The following is a 12,413-nucleotide window of genomic DNA, read 5'->3' as shown; positions in this document are numbered from 1 at the left end:
ACTTAGCCCCCTACTCTACTCCCTGTACACACATGACTGCGTGGTAAAACTTGGTTCCAACTCCATCTACAAGTTTGCTGACGATACGACCATAGTGGGCCGGATCTCGAATAACGGTGAGTCCGAATACAGGAGGGAGATAGAGAACCTAGTGGAGTGGTGTAGCGACAACAATCTCTCCCTCAATGCCAGCAAAACTAAAGAGCTGGTAATTGACTTCAGGAAGCAAAGTACTGTACACACCCGTGTCAGCATCAACGGGGCCGAGGTGGAGATGGTTTGCAGTTTCAAATTCCTAGGGGTGCACATCTCCAAAAACCAGTCCTGGTCCACCCACGTCGACGCTACCACCAAGAAAGCACAACAGCGCCTATACTTCCTCAGGAAACTAAGGAAATTCGGCATGTCCACATTGACTCTTACCAACTTTTACAGATGCACCATAGAAAGCATCCTATCAGGCTGCATCACAGCCTGGTATGGCAACTGCTTGGACCAGGACCGCAAGAAACTTCAGAGAGTCGTGAACACCGCCCAGTCCATCACACAAACCTGCCTCCCATCCATTGACTCCATCTACACCTCCCGCTGCCTGGGGAAAGTGGGCAGTATAATCAAAGATCCCTCCCACCCGGCCTACTCACTCTTCCAACTTCTTCCATCGGACAGGAGATACAGAAGTCTGAGAACACACACAAACAGACTCAAAAACAGCTTCTTCCCCACTGTCACCAGACTCCTAAATGACCCTCTTTTGGACTGACTTCATTAACACTACACCCTGTATGCTTCATCCGATGCCAGTGCTTATATAGTTACATTGTATATGTTGTGTTGCCCTATTATGTATTTTCTTTTATTCCCTTTTCTTCTCATGTATTTAATGACCTGTTGAGCTGCTCACAGAAAAATACTTTTCACTGTACCTCGGTACACGTGACAATAAACAAATCCAATCCAATCCAATCCAATCATTAATGACTTGGATGAGGGAGTTGAAGGGTGGGTCAGTAAATTTGCAGACGATACGAAGATTGGTGGAGTTGTGGACAGTGAGGAGGGCTGTTGTCGGCTGCAAAGAGACATCGATAGGATGCAGAGCTGGGCTGAGAAGTGGCAGATGGAGTTTAACCCTGAAAAGTGTGAGGTTGTCCATTTTGGAAGGACAAATATGAATGCGGAATACAGGGTTAACGGTAGAGTTCTTGGCAATGTGGAGGAGCAGAGAGATCTTGGGGTCTATGTTAATACATCTTTGAAAGTTGCCACTCAAGTGGATAGAGCTGTGAAAAAGGCCTACGGTGTGCTAGCGTTCATTAACAGAGGGATTGAATTTAAGAGCCGTGAGGTGACGATGCAGCTGTACAAAACTTTGGTAAGGCCACATTTGGAGTACTGTGTACAGTTCTGGTCGCCTCATTTTAGGAAGGATGTGGAAGCTTTGAAAAAGGTGCAAAGGAGATTTACCAGGATGTTGCCTGGAATGGAGAGTAGGTCTTACGAGGAAAGGTTGAGGGTGCTAGGCCTTTTCTCATTAAAACGGAGAAGGATGAGGGGCGACTTGATAGAGGTTTATAAGATGATCAGGGGAATAGATAGTGTAGACAGTCAGAGACTTTTTCCCCGGGTGGAACAAACCATTACAAGGGGACATAAATTTAAGGTGACTGGTGGAAGATATAGGGGGGATGTCTGAGGTAGGTTCTTTACCCAGAGAGTAGTGGGGACATGGAATGCACTGCCTGTGGAAGTAGTTGAGTCGGAAACATTAGGGACCTTCAAGCAGCTATTAGATAGGTACATGGATTACGGTAAAATGATAGAGTGTAGATTTATTTGTTCTTAAGGGCAGCATGGTAGCATTATGGATAGCACAATTGCTTCACAGCTCCAGGGTCCCAGGTTCAATTCCGGCTTGGGTCACTGTCTGTGCGGAGTCTGCACATCCTCCCCGTGTGTGCGTGGGTTTCCTCCGGGTGCTCCGGTTTCCTCCCACAGTCCAAAGATGTGCAGGTTAGGTGGATTGGCCATGATAGATTGCCCTTAGTGCCCAAAATTGCCCTTAGTTTTGGGTGGAGGTGTTGACTTTGGGTAGGGTGCTCTTTCCAAGAGCCGGTGCAGACTCAATGGGCCGAATGTCCTCCTTCTGCACTGTAAATTCAATGATAATCTATGATTAATCTAGGCCAAAGGTTCGGCACAACATCGTGGGCCGAAGGGCCTGTTCTGTGCTGTATTTTTCTATGTTCTATGTTCTATTATACAGCACAGAAAGAGGTCATTCAACCGATTATGTCTGTGTCGCCTCTTTGAAAGAGCTATCCAATTCGGTATAAATCTGATTCCCAGCACCGAGAACCGCCCAAGCCAAGGAATTAAGCCTTTGGGGCCCCAAGGTTTACCTTCTCTCCCCTGTTTTTTGCAGGGTTGTCTCTCCAGAAATGCAGCTGGATTAATTGGAATTGTCAAGCATGAGAATGTAAAGGAGTGGGATTAATATACACAGTGGGAATGACAAGATTTACATGGTCTTCTAGAGTTAACAACTCTAATACTGCACCAAGCAGTATTCTTTAGAAACCTTATACATCCTTTCTATAAATAAAAGTCATCAGTGGAGGCACAATGAACACCTGCAGTGACAATTATTTTTCCGGTACTGAACATTAAGCAGCTTGGCTCCACAGCCTTGTAAACCCAGAGAAATAAAACCTGCCCTTTAGTTATTATGGCTGTGCATCTGTTGGCATCTAACGTTTTGACAGTGTCATTTGACCATGATGGGCTGGATTTAATGGAGCCCACTGGATTGGGCATTGTGGCAGGGGTACAATGGGAGTACCGGCATTGGATTCCAACGTGTGGAAAACTATTCCCAATTAAGTTAGGATTGGGAATGGACAAATGCAGAAATCCCACACTAGGAAGACAGTTAGGCTTGTTGGTTTCCTCCCACAAGTTATAGAATCATCGAGGTTACAGTGCAGAAGGAGGCCATTCGGCCCATCGAGGGTGCACCGGCCCTTGGAAAGAGCACCCTACCCAAGCCGACACTTCCACCCTATCCCTGTAATCCAGTAACCCCACCTAACCTTTTTGGACACGTAGGGAAATTTAGCATGGCCAGTCCACCTAACCTGCATGTCTTTGGACTGTGGGAGGAAACCGGAGCACCCGGAGGAAATCCCCTCGCAGACACGGGGAGAACGTGCAGACTCTGCACAGACAGTGACCAAGCCGGGAATTGAACCTGGGACCCTGGAGCTGTGAAGCAACTGTGCTAACCACTGTGCTTAGGTGCTACCGAAAGACATGCTTGTTAGGCGAATTGGACATTCTGAATGTTCCCTCTGTGTACCCGAACAGGCGTTGGAGTGTGGCTGCCAGGGGATTTTCACAGTTACTTTGTTGCAGTGTTAATGTCAGCCTACTTGTGACACTAATAAAGATTGTTATTATTAATGAACCACTTAAATCCCATAATTCTAGAACCCACTAGAATTTAGTGGTGGCTCAGGGATTGAATGGGAGTAGCTCTCCCATGCCTCCCGAAGGTGGCACAGAATTCTCTGGCGAGTTTGTCCACGGCCTCGTGGGGTGATGAGGCCATCATTGTCAGGCAGTCAGTGAGACTAGCTTCGGAAAGGGAAAGCCCCTGAAAGACATGCCCCTGCTCTTCCCTCCAACCACCCACCTGTCTTTCTGATGATCCCTTTCCCTTGTTCCCATTCCACCCTCACTCACATGTGTTCTGCGATCTAGTGTCAATCTTGGGGCTGGCCCTCAGTGCATGACCAGCAGCAGCCACAACCCCTGGCGGTGCTGCTGACAGTGGAGTGCTTCCAGCTTCTGACTGGCTGGCAGCTCTCTGGGGGCTTTGTGAGAGGCCTGATGGTGGTCATTTAAAGGCCTCATCCTACCACCACTGGAAATCAATCAGCGGTGGGCAGAGGCCACATCGTGTGGTCAAGCTGCCAGATTTTGCCGCTTGGTGTGTTGGGGTGAGGTGGGGTGGAGAGGGAAGGTCCTTCCTACTTGGGCATCCTATGCCCAATGCGAGAGACTGCCTGTGGCTAGGGAGGAGCTCACAGGAAGACACTCTCCTCATTTCACAACAAACCCCTCCACCCCCCCATTCGCCAGGACCTCCCTGGGTCGTCAGCAGTCAGATTGGACATCCATCCTACTGAAAAAGCGAGGGAAAATCGCCAGAGATGAAGCCAGGGACCTCAAGGGCAGCCTGGGATTTAATCCTGATGTACCTGCGGAAATACCTGTGGTGTGGTTGCTACCGGTTCTTCAGCCAATAGATAGGCCCACTGCTATGAATTCCAGCCTTTGTGTCACCATATTCTGCAAGCATACTTAAAAAGGGATATCGATGGAGACTGATGATCATCACATTGCTATTGTGAACACTCTCTGCCAGCTTAAAAATTACTAATGTTAAATAAAGCAAAATTTCAACTTGACTAATCCACACCTGCTGTCTGTTCAGCACTGCTGACTAACTCATCCTGTTGGTGACCAACAGGGAAACATGTCAAATGTGCCTGAGTTTGCTACGCCTGAAATCTTCCAAATTACAGCCTGAAATTGTGATGTTTCTTACTGCAGTCGCTAGCAAAGGCTGATTAACCAGCTCACATTTGCTTATTCAGCTAAAATAATGGGTATTATTTTAACAAAACATGTTTTAAAATATGTTTTTAAAATAATTTTTTGCAGCATACATTTTCATTTAAATGGAGGTTTCAAATAAGACAAGTGAGATGTCACTCTGTGAGGTTTCACTTCCTCTGTACTGCTACACACTTTGCAATATTGTGACTGCAACTGGAAGGAAAGTTAAGATGGGCATCCACCTTTCATGCAAGTTTAAATACAAGTTCTAAGACTTTGTAAGTGATTGAAATTAACTGTAAGCTATCCTATTCATAGATGCCGAAGTTAGCCAAAACTAGGATCTTATTTTACGTCTGTCAGATTAATGCTTCAGAAATGCCTGGACATGTCACGTTGAAAAGCCAGACGGGTTGTCTAAGGTCCTCGAGTCTCCGCAGCCTGGCACTGTCATGATATTCAAGTGAACATCACAGCACATACACACATACATAGTGATGGACAGATCAACAGACCAATTAGCACACACAACACGACAGCCAATCACAGACAAGAGCATACACAGTGCAAAACAAGGAACACAATACTTCCTGGGGAGTCCAGCAGGAGACGGCTCAGGGCAAGGACCTCCAAGCCAGACACTCAGACAGTCACCATGTGCTGAGTACCAGAGTTTGTTATATAAATAGTTGAAAGAAATAAAACTGCGTTGTACCAATCGCAACCGTGTTGGTTCATCTGTGTCTCAGAGTACCCAACACTTCAGGCACCACATGAGCAGATGTGCAGCCTTGTAAATGGCAGGCTGGCACCATGCGTGCGGCAATGCGGGTTTGCAACCTGCCTTGTACAAAATGGTCAGCATCACCGTTAGGTGTCGAGAGGTTTCGGCCTCCAGTGTTGTAATCACGCCTCTTCAGAGTCACATACGGTATGAGTACAGCTGAATGTTATTTTGGGCAGCATGGTAGCACACGTGGCTAGCACTGTGGCTTTACAGCACCAGGGTCCCAGGTTCGATTCCCTGCTGGGTCACTGTCTGTGCGGAGTCTGCATGTTCTCCCCGTGTCTGCCTGGGTTTCCTCCGGGTGCTCCGGTTTCCTCCCACAGTCCAAAGACGTGCAGGTTAGGTGGATTGGCCATGCTAAATTGCCCTTAGTGACCAAAAAGGTTAGGAGGGGTGATTAGGTTATGGGGATAGGATGGAAGTGAGGGCTTAAATGGGTCAGTGCAGACTCGATGGGCTGAATGGCCTCCTTCTGCACTGTATGTTTTATGTTCTATGTTATCCTCTTTGGTAAAAGATCTGAGTTATTGCTTTGTTCAGAATGGGCGCCCCAGAATGTCAGGAAATAATGCGAACACGATGTTCAAATTCAAAAAGAGGAAATATCCACTGTGCGCTGAACTCATTGTAATTCGGTCAGTTCTGAGATTTGCGTTTGATTTCTTGTTAATGATTCCTTCATAGGATGGGGGCTTCTCTGGCTAGGCCCACATTTATTGCCCATCCCTAATTGCCCTTGAGGAGGTGGTGATGAGCTGCCTTCTTGTACCCCTGCGGTCCATGTGGAGCTGCCCTCTGAAATGTTTGTACAAGTGGCCGGGCATGCACTACTGAGATAAAGTCATATGACTAATAACCTCTGGGCTATATAAAGATCATCTGTTGCTATCTTCAAAAACCATATGAACAAACCTCTGCCAGAACTTGGGATTATTCCCTCACACACTTACTAAGAATTTGCCCCCCTTTTTGGGATTTTACAGCGTCCCTTTTCTCCTCCATCAGTTCAAAAACTGTGTCCAGAAGCTGGAACTGTGTCCGACAATCTGGAATCTCTCCCCCCTTTCAGTAATAAGCCTATGCAGACCTGCATGCTTTGAGGATTAACAGTGACCTGAATTGTATTAATCTTCTTACCAGATTAAGCACAATCATGAATAAAGTGTTGACTTCGGACTGGCAGATATCAAATCGAGATTTTTTTTTTTTCTTCAAATTACGTCTGCTCCCGTTAATCTTTTGGTATAATGGACACTCTCTTCTCGATGATTTGACCAAACCAGGAGGGGGTTACTTATTAGAAGAGGAGAGTGATCATAAATGAAGATTTACTGTGTTATTATTATTATCATTTGTAACAGTTTGATAGACATGAAGTGTAGAACATTAGGCACAGTTTGTACTTCACTAACGAAAGCAAAATACTTTGGAATACTGAAATATAAGCAGAAAATACTGGAAACGCTCAGCAAGCCAGGCACAGTTTGCAGTGAGTGAGGCGCATTCATTATCCTTTGCAAGATTTTAGTTTAGTTTTTTTTTGAAGAAAATCCTAGTGTCTGGCAAGATGATTTATGCAGGTTTCACATCTTTTTGTGTGGCATTTGCCTCGGCAACGCATATCAAATTTGAAAGTTTATAACGAGCCTCCTGTGGTGAGCCACGTATGGCTATTGTATATACTCACTGTTATTCTATTATTACTATTGTCATCGACTATACTATTGTATATACTTACTGTTGTTGCTGTTACTGTTGCTGTTGAATTGTTGTGTTGATGCTGCTGTTGGCTCCACCTGTGGCTCCGCCCCTCTGAGGAGGTATATAACCGGCCGATCGGAGACAGGCTCTCAGTGCGGAAGAAGCTACAGGTTGGCACACATCTAGTTGATTAAAGCCACTGTTCTTTGGTACAAACTGTCTCGACTGAATTGATAGTCATCACCTCCTACATAGAACATAGAATTTACAGTGCGGAAGGAGGCCATTCGGCCCATTGAGTATGCACCGACTCTTGGAAAGAGCATCCGACTGAAGCCCACACCTCCACCCTATCCCCATTACCCCACCTAATCTTTTGGACACTAAGGGCAATTTAGCATGGTCAATCCACTTTACCTGCACACCTTTGGACTGTGGGAGGAAACCGGAGCACCCGGAGGAAACCAACACAGACATGGGGAGAACTTGCAGACTCGCACAGACATTGACCCAAGCCAAGAATAGAACCTGGGACCCTGGAGCTGTGAAGCAACTGTGCTAACCACTGTGCTGCCGTGCTGCCTCCTGGTTGAGCGATCACTGCTGTGTAAAATGGGCGTATCGCACTGGTACAGCAGAAGCATCTCTTCTGGGATGGAGGATAAATAAATTGTTGAACAGAACTACCAGTGCAAGTCATGTGCAAGCATCTCGGAAAGCAAATCATTAGATACATTTTCCATTTGCTTCACCTGCTTTTCGCAAACACACAGGCTATAGTTATACAGTTAATTGTGGGCTGCATTTGAGCCATTTGTCAATTGCTGTAATCAGAAAACACAAATGAGACCACTCCGATCACAATCTGGCATATCTATTGCTGGATGGGGATACTGGTGAAACCCAGTAGGAGCTGCTCTGCTGTCAGAAACTGAAGACAGAAAACTACCGCCCAGATTTTTTATCTTTTATACAGGAATTGTGAATTCTGTGATTTCCCAACATAGTAATCTTACATCCAGACTGGCAGTGCCCACCCACACTATTTTCACCAAGGGGTGGTAGGAGAAGGCTGGAAAGGGGCCGTTGCTTCCAAAAGTCAGTCCATGGCAGGGCTAGATGTGGGCAGATCCTGACGTGGACTGGGTACGGTGTCCTCACACAACGTAGCAGCGACGTTGTCTCGGAATGGCATCCTCGCAGTCAGTATCACAGAGAAGTGGACTCGGTTCGGTGTCCTCACAGACAACGTAACAGCAACGTGGTCCTGGATTGGCATCCTCACAGTCAGCATCACAGAGAGGTGGACTGGGTACGGTGTCCTCACAGACAACGTAACAGCAACGTGGTCCTGGATTGGCATCCTCACAGTCAGCATCACAGAGAGGTGGACTGGGTACGGTGTCCTCACAGACAACGTAACAGCGACGTGGTCCTGGATTGGCATCCTCACAGTCAGCATCACAGAGAAGTGGACTGGGTACGGTGTCCTCACAGACAACGTAACAGCGACGTGGTCTGGGATTGGCATCCTCACAGTCAGCATCACAGAGAAATGGACTGGGTACGGTGTCCTCACAGACAACGTAACAGCGACGTGGTCCTGGATTGGCATCCTCACAGTCAGCAACACAGAGAAGTGGACTGGGTACGGTGTCCCCACAGTCAACATCACAGTGAAGCGGACTTGGTACGGTGTCCTCACAGTCAGCATCACAGAGAAGTGGACTTGGTACGGTGTCCTCACAGACAGCATCACAGAGAAGTGGACTTGGTACGGTGTCCTCACAGACAGCATCACAGAGAAGTGGACTTGGTGCAGTGTCCACACAGACAGCATCACAGAGAAGTGGACTCGGTACGGTGTCCTCACAGACAACGTAGCAACGACGTGGTCTGGGAATGCCATCCTCGCAGTCAGCATCACAGAGAAGTGGACTCGGTACGGTGTCCTCACAGACAGCATCACAGAGAAGTGGACTTGGTACGGTGTCCTCACAGACAGCATCACAGAGAAGTGGACTTGGTACGGTGTCCTCACAGACAGCATCACAGAGAAGTGGACTGGGTACGGTGTCCTCACAGACAGCATCACAGAGAAGTGGACTCGGTACGGTGTCCTCACAGACAACGTAGCAACGACGTGGTCTGGGAATGCCATCCTCGCAGTCAGCATCACAGAGAAGTGGACTCGGTACAGTGTCCTCACAGTCAGCATCACAGAGAAGTGGACTGGGTACGGTGTCCTCACAGACAACGTAGCAACGACGTGGTCTGGGAATGCCATCCTCGCAGTCAGCATCACCGAGAAGTGGACTCGGTAGGGTGTCCTCACAGTCAGCATCACAGAGAAGTGGACTGGGTATGGTGTCCTCACAGACAAAGTAGCAGCGACGTGGACTCGGTACGGTGTCCTCACAGACAACGTAGCAACGACGTGGTCTGGGAATGCCATCCTCGCAGTCAGCATCACAGAGAAGTGGACTCGGTAGGGTGTCCTCACAGACAACGTAGCAACGACGTGGTCTGGGAATGCCATCCTCGCAGTCAGCATCACCGAGAAGTGGACTCGGTATGGTGTCCTCACAGTCAGCATCACAGAGAAGTGGACTGGGTATGGTGTACGCACAGACAACGTAGCAGCGACGTGGACTCGGTACGGTGTCCTCACTGACAACGTAGCAACGACGTGGTCTGGGAATGCCATCCTCGCAGTCAGCATCACAGAGAAGTGGACTTGGTACGGTGTCCTCACAGACAACGTAACAGCGACGTGGTCTGGGAATGCCATCCTCGCAGTCAGCATCACAGAGAAGTGGACTTGGTACGGTGTCCTCACAGACAGCATCACAGAGAAGTGGACTGGGTACGGTGTCCTCACAGTCAGTATCACAGAGAAGTGGCCTGGGAATGGTGTCCTCACAGTCAGTGATGCAGTGAAGTGGTTTTGGAATGGTGTTCTTGTAGTCAGTGCCGCAGTAAAGCAGCCCAGGATTGATGTCCTCTCAGTCAGTGTGACAGTGATGCAGTCGAGGAACAATGCTGAGCAAGTCGTGGATAGTGCGTTCCGTGAGGCACTCGCAACGCGGGTGAAGATTGAACAAGCAGAAAGGGCATGGGTGACCGCCAGGCAGAGTAGAAAAAGGCAGGTAGTGCAGTAGTCTCCTGTGGCCATCCCCCTTTCTCACAGACGCACCAGGCACGATTCTCATAAAAATTGATCAAGTCACCTTTTGCGTGGGTTTGGCCGGCATGCATTTGGGCCTGATTCAGAATTGTTTTCATCCACAAGTCTTTGGAGCTTGGGAAAATGCCACACTTAGACATTTTCTCTGCAGTGGCAAACTAAAGACGCCTGCATGACCGGCTCCTCAGAGATCAGGGTGCCATTTATGAAGGGTGCCTGGATCACAAAGTTAGGTTGAGAGTCCCCCACCCCCCCCACTCATGGACATGCGATCATTCCGCAGATATGGGCAACACCACCTACCCTCAACGCCGGAAGGCCAACCTCCCCCATCACTAAAAGTCCACGTGACTGCTCCCCACAATACCCAGGCACGAGGGTGACCTGACCATACGCCAATCCATCCTTGTTGGCATCAGGGCATCATTCCCTACCCCCCCCCCCCCACTACCACCACCACCCCCAAGTGAGCATATCCCACTATGGGTCATTGAGGGCTGAGGGCTCCCTACCTTTAAAGGTCTCCTTTTCAGTTTCCCTCTTTCAGAACCCCACCCCCCCGCCTTTAATACCCCAACCTGCATACCCCCACACCCCGTCATGGGTATGGCCCTCCTCAAGCCCCAATCTTTGACACGCATGGCATGCTGGCAGTGACCCTTGGCATCTGGTCACTGCCCCAGCATCCGTCAGTGCCAGATTGGCATCACTGCTGCGTTGGGGCCCTTGCTGTGTGTGGTGTATACCAATGATTCAGACTTGAATGTAGGAGGGTTGATCAGTAATTTCATGGATGAGACGAAAGTTAATGGGGTGGTAAATAGTGAGAAGGATATCCTTAGATTACAGGTGGATATAGACGGCTGGTCACGTGGGCTGATCCATGGCAAATGGAATAGAACACGGATAAGTATGAGGTGATGCACTTGAACAGGACTGTAATACCCACAGCGGACTAACCGGGTGGGAATGATTATTTTTCCCGTGGCCATCGCAGAGTATGAGCTCCCCTGCTGAGGGGTGGGGGAACTCTATTAACCATTGTATTAAAGGTCACATATCATTATTGTAAATAAATCTAAGTTCTTTATTTTACGCGATGTGGACTTCCGATGTCCTTATTAAACTGGCGACAAGGATTAAACTACTGCAACCTACTCAGCTGAGCCACTTCCCCGATTCTGGTCACAGGTTGGAGCCAATTATTTTGCCATGCGTATGTTTGGGCGATTAGATGCATTTGATACCGGTGTTGAAGACTGGAACCAATGTGCAGAAAGGATGCGTTACTTCTTCTGGGCCATCAACATCACAGAGAATGTGTGCCAGGCGGTCATACTGTTGACGGCCTGAAAAAGGCAACGGAATACATGATGATGGCAGGATCCTGGGAAGCACTGAGGATTAGAAGGACCTTGGTGTGCATGTACACCGGTGCCTTAGAGTAGCAGGACACGTGGATAACATGGTTCAGAAGGTATATGGTATATTTGCCTTTATTAGCTGAGGCATAGTGTTTAAGAGCAGGGAATGAATGAATGAATGAATGAAAACGAAATGAAAATCGTTTATTGTCACAAGTAGGTTTCAAATGAAGTTACTGTGAAAAGCCCCTAGTCGCCACACTCCGGTGCCTGTTCGGGGAGACTGGTACAGGAATTGAACCATGCTGCTGGCCTGCCATGGTCTGTTCAAGGCCAGCGATTTAGCCCAGTGTGCTAAACAGCATAGGAGGCTATGCTGGAACTGTATAAAATGTTGATTAGGTCACATCTAGAATATTTTGTGCATTTCTGGAATCCACATTATAGGAGGGATGTGATAACACTGGAAAGGGCACAGAGGAGATTAATGAGGACTTGCCTGGGTTGGAGTTATGAACAGAGATTGGATTGACTGGGGTTGTTTTCCTTGCCGCAGAGGAGATTTAAGGGGGACATGATTGAGATGTATAAAATTATGAGGGGCATGGATAGAGGAGACAGGGAGAAGACTTTCACCTTGCTGAAGGGATCAATGACCAGGGGGCATAGATTTAAGATGATGGGAATGAGGCTTAGGGAGAATATGGGGGAACCTTTTTCACCCAGGGGATGGTGGGAGTCTGGAACTCGC

Source organism: Scyliorhinus torazame, chromosome 1 (assembly GCF_047496885.1).
Source record: "Scyliorhinus torazame isolate Kashiwa2021f chromosome 1, sScyTor2.1, whole genome shotgun sequence".
Lineage (NCBI taxonomy): Eukaryota > Metazoa > Chordata > Chondrichthyes > Carcharhiniformes > Scyliorhinidae > Scyliorhinus > Scyliorhinus torazame.
The sequence above is the reverse complement of the archived record's forward strand: the minus strand, read 5'-3'. Positions refer to the sequence as shown.